At 42.3% G+C, this 5,403-nt stretch overlaps 1 long non-coding RNA gene across 1 annotated transcript; it reads left to right on the forward strand.

Moving 5' to 3' along the window:
• Positions 1-241: 241 nt before the first annotated feature.
• LOC123852348 (uncharacterized) lies at positions 242-4,797 on the forward strand. Its single transcript, XR_006792870.1, has 4 exons — positions 242-703; positions 1,425-1,590; positions 2,314-2,442; positions 4,749-4,797. It is a non-coding gene; the product is annotated as an uncharacterized LOC123852348 (long non-coding RNA).
• Positions 4,798-5,403: the final 606 nt, after the last annotated feature.

Here is a 5,403-nt window from a genome sequence, read left to right on the forward strand (position 1 = left end):
GGTATTTACCCATAAGTTATTGTTGACAGGGATTACATTATTTCGTTAAATACTGTGGGAGCGTTTTCTAGAACTGCTGAATCAACTTTAACTTCCAAGAGCTGTTTACCTGAGTGCTCACCTTTCCACATTTTCACCGGCACCTAGTATTGCCTCCTTTTCAAAATTTTGCCATTCTCATGCGCTCGAGTGGTCTCTGTATTGCTGTTCACAATCATTGCTGACATGAAAAAAGAATTACTAAGTGTTAGAAAATTACACGTTCCTTTCCCAAGTCATGCTGTGTGACTAATGACTTCTCTTATATAGTCTTGTTTTCACTGGCTACTGTAAAGCCTTCGATGTTTCTAATATTTTCTATGTATCTAGCTGCTGTGCAACAGGTACACAGAGCGTAACTGGGCAGTCTTGTGCTGGCCATGGTGGTGTCCATGATGTGTGTGTAATTTACAAAAGGGGCACTGAGCTCTGAATAATCACTGTTTCTTCTTCCAGTTGTTCTTCCCTTTTTTCCTGTACCCCTTCTCTTTCTATATTTTCCTTAAAGAAATGCCCATGTTACCATATGTACAAATTCACCCTGTTAATTTTGCCACGTTTCCCTGACTTTTTAAACATTTGTTGAGCTTTGCCACCAGAAGATTCCACAGCATCATTCCTCAGCGAGAAGCTGAGCTACTGCAGAAGAGGAAGCAGAGTCAAGGTAGGTGGTGAAACAATTCTGAGAAAATTTGCTTTAAAGAGAATATCGTCCTATGGCATTAAGGGGAAAAAAATGTGTCTAGAACATAGTTATTCACTTCTCAGAGATAAGTGCTTGGCTATAAAAGCACGAGCAGCATGATGGGCACCAAGTAAGAACTTCGAGGTTTCATTAGCATCTTTCCACCTCACTGGAGGTGAGACAGCCCCAGCATGTTCTCCAGGAAAAGGTTTGATGTGGAGTCAGAGAACTTGATGATGCAGCCAAATTGCCCATTTATGTTCAACTCTGGTTTTTCTGTTTTTATGTCCATGCCATGGGCTTTTAATTTGGATAATAAATATGCATGGCTTTCTTCTGGACTCTCTGCCTTTTGTGCTACTGCTAACACAGTTGGCTTGTAAGCTGTTTTTGTCCCAGAAGCAAGGCAGAGTTCTGAGGGTGGGTCGAGAAAAGAGGCCCGTGTGGGCGGGCCTGATTTTGAAACCTATGCGGACTCTGGAAGGCAAGAACCCCATCTGGGGGTAGTTAGGAGTTTGTGGAAGAATTCTTTAAAAAATGTGACATTGTACTAGTAGAATGAAATTTGTTCTCTGGAGGTTGATAGAGCTGCTTGACCTTGTGAACAAGGTTCACCAAATTGAAAGTATTGTCTCCATCTTTTTTTTTTTTTTTTTTACAATGGAGGCAAACATCCATTTCACTGTGGCTTCTCTTCTAGGCATTCTGGAGCTCCAGTGAGGAGAGCTTCACTGTAGGACAGAGACGGAATCTTGTTCCCTAGAAATGCATACCAAAGAGCCATAGTAAAGCTGCTCAAAGTGATTTGTGTGCCAGGATTCAGAATCTCATCTGTGCCGAGCCAGTTTATCACACTGACTCATGTGGTAGGTAACCTGCAACTTCCTTATTGCTAAATGGTAGTTCTCCACTAATAAAGAGCTTTCCCCCTTTGACCAGTATAGTAACATGGAAGGGGACAGCGAAATCTAGAAAAAGAAAAGCAGTTCTTTTAGGCAGATAAGAATTACCATCAATTATAGATTCATACCTCACTGGGGTAAGCATATTGTTTTGATAGTCTCAAGAAAAATTATTTTGTCTACCACATGTTGGGAGAACATCAGTATCAACCTTCTGCAAATACCTATAAAGCTCTGCTCAGCAAGAAGCACTTCTAGAAAACAAAACAAAAACAGCCAAAAGAAGCACAGAGTATAGGCAGTGTAGAATCTTCTTGAATCCATTTTCAGATGGTCTGTGAGGTTTTTGTCATGATGACTATAAAAGAAAAAAAGATTTCTCTTTGTGTTGCTAAATCAGAATTGCATGGGTGTCTGAATGAATGAGACAGGGTTTGCCTTACATGGCCTGAGGAGACATGGTTTCAGGGTGATGGGCGGGCTTCCTCCTCTGCTGGGTGGCTACTCTCCTCTGCCTCCATCTGGATTCAATTCTGGAGATTGAGAAATCCCATTCTTCCTTTAGTATGAATGTGTTGATCAGGTCGTTCCTTGAGACAGGATGCCAAACTTCTGCCTACAGTGGGCACTAGACCTTAACTAATATGGCCTCCCACTCCAACTTGGTTCCTCTGCTTCTTGGCCAAGGTTGGCGTAGTGGTGCTGGATGTGGACTCAGAACTGTCAAGTCCTGGATTCAAGTGTGGGTTTCCATCTCATCTGTTGTTTCGCCTTCTACAAAGTTAAAAGAATCATTACCTCCCAGTGTGATGCAAGGTAATCCTACTACTAATATTAGTAAATCCACAAAAATACTCCCTATTATTACATTTTCTCTTGGGAAGGGTTGTATTCTCAGCACAACAGTGCGGACCATTCCCTGTTCTTGATGGTTGACGACAAGCCTACCCTGCACCCCCTTATTGGGGTTTTGATGCATCTGGTTTGGTGTCTGACAGCTTGGAGAACTTGCTTGTTACCACTCCGGGGATGGTTGCTGCTTGTCATGTTTTAGGACATAGCTCCTGGTCCCCATTAATTTGGGTGTGTTATTAGTTAGAAATGGCTAAGAAGACAACAGTTTCTTTCATTAGGTTTATTTCATTAGATGAGAACTGAAATGTAGAAATATTTTGATGAAATTCTAGGCACATAGGAGGAAGCTGGTCTTGATTTTATTTATTTTTGAGAGAGAGTAAGTGAGCAGGGGGAAGGGCAAAGGGAGAGGGAGAAGTAGACTCTCTGCTGAGCAGGAAACCCCATGGGGGGCTTGATCCCAGGACTCCGGGAATGACCCAAGCTGAAAGCAGATGCTTAACTGATAGAGCCACCCTCCAGTTGGAATTTCTAAAGCATATCCATAATGCTAGAATTCAGGGACCTTAAGTCCAGTTGACTTCCTATAACATCCCCCGAGGCACAGCTGGTGTTGGAAACATACAGAATTCTACTACTGCTTTTCTGAAGACACGGTCTGAATAGCAAGGTTTACTTTTTTAAGCAATCCATTAATGCTGTGGTAATTCCTAGTGTGGATTTGGGAAAATCATTCTTAGGACTATTTGATATAACTAGAAGTGGTTAGCAGTAATTACGTTTCCTAAAATACTGACTTTCCTTCAGTTAATGAAACATTTATATGCTGACACCTGCATCAAATTAAAGTCTGGCATGCCTTAGTCTCTGTCTACACAGTGTGGTCCAAGACCTGCAGCAGCAGCACCTGGGAGCTTGTTAGAAATGCTGATTCACAGGCTCACCCCAGACCGAATGGTCAGAATCCAGATTTTGAACAAGATGGCTGCTGGCGACTTGAATATCCACTAAAGTTCAAGAACACTGTCCCAGTAGACCTCACCCTCTTTTATTATTTGAGACAGAGAGAATGAGAGACAGAGAGCATAAGAGGGGGGAGGGTCAGAGGGAGAAGCAGACTCCCTGCCGAGCAGGGAGCCCGATGCGGGACTCGATCCCGGGACTCCAGGATCATGACCTGAGCCGAAGGCAGTCGCTTAACCAACTGAGCCACTCAGGCGCCCACTCACCCTCTGTTTTAAAAAGAGATGAGGAAGGCAAGAATTATTTGGTGCTCTTGTCACAGAATAATGAGATTCAGTGAAGCTGCTTAATTAGTAACTTGCTCATCTGTGTAGACCAGCACTAGCCAAAAGAAATAATGAGAGCTATGTGGGAGTTTTAAATTGATATGCAGCTCGTTAAAAAAAGTAAAATTTAAGTAAATACATCCAAAATCAGACGTGAAAAGATACTGAGTTATTCTCCATTGTTTTTCATGATACACCTTATGTGCCTATTACACTGACAGCAACCTCTCCATTTGTACTGGCCACATGTCCAGTGCTCAGTGGCTGCATGTGGCAAGTGGCTACCATATCGATGGAGCAGTTACAGATGAGGATGTGTCCTTTCTACTCCAGGGTGCACTGATTTGCCCAGGAAAGGGGACAGCATCAGGCTTATACACCTGTATGCTGGAGATGAACAGAACAAGACTCCAGGGTCCACCTCAGCCCTCTGGGCTCTCAAAATGACAATTGGACATAAAGTATATGCAACAGAGCATACTCGATTGATTGTTACCATTATTAAAAGGAAGGTACTGGTAAATTACAGGATTATTGATGAGTGCTGTTTCACAGGTGTTATCAGGGTCCACCGATTCTGAAAGTTTGCCTGCTCCCGTCTATCTCCCAAATATATATATATACACACACACACTTTTCCCGAATAGACACCAAGCTCATTTTGCCAGTTGCACAGTATGGGTTTTCCTTCCTCATTCCTGGATTCAAGGAGGATCATAGATCACATTCAATTATTACATTCTTTTCTCCTGAAATCTAGAAACTTCTCAGACTTTTTTTTGGAGAGAGAACAGGCTAGTTACATATAGGAATATACCCCTCAACTTGGTTTTATCTGGTATTTCCTGAGGACTGCCTTCAGGTTATATACTTGGGAAGGTGAGCCAAATAGTTTTCAATGAAGGTACTAGTAAATAACAGGGAAACAGCACCACTACAAGGACTGAAGGGATCTTCCTACCCTCCGATCTCTTACAGGTGCTTCCACTGGCTGAACTTAACAAGAAATGGACAAGCAAAGCAATGCAGGTGAGTTGGTCCTTAGTAGTCAGCCTCTTGGAGCAGGGAGAACAGTACAACAGCACAAAAAATGGATCGTGGTGGGACTGGGAGAAACAGGAAATCACAATCAGGAAAGAAAGCAGGGTGAGCTTTCCAAACACAGGAAGTAGAACATGCAAAGGCAATGAGGTGTCAAAGGACAAAAGTATTAAAGAACATTGTGGACTGTAGTCAGTGAGTCTAAGAATATTGCATATCAAACTAAGGACTTTGAAATTGATGCTACTGACAAATATTTTTAAGCAGGAGCATGACATGATCAGATTCGTGTTTGGGAAAATAGCTCTTGGTGGCAAGAGAGCAGAAATGCAATAGAAATTGAAGTCAGGGGTTTAGTGCAACAGCTCAGGGAAGACAAGAGAAAGGTAGAGGAGAGGGTCCAAGATGCTTGAGGTTTAATTAATAATATAGTAGTATTGGTGATGGCAGTTGCCAGACAGTGGGTCTCTACTCTTTGACAGTAAATTAGATAGCTCATCAATCTTCAGAGCAGCTCCATAAGGCAGGCGCTATTATCACAGTGGTAATTATAAGAAATAAAAATGTTTGAGTGGATGATAATACCAGGAAT

This window comes from Mirounga angustirostris, unplaced genomic scaffold, assembly GCF_029215605.1.
Source record: "Mirounga angustirostris isolate CCGP_5_RB_7025 unplaced genomic scaffold, mMirAng1.0.hap1 SCAF_7, whole genome shotgun sequence".
NCBI lineage: Eukaryota > Metazoa > Chordata > Mammalia > Carnivora > Phocidae > Mirounga > Mirounga angustirostris.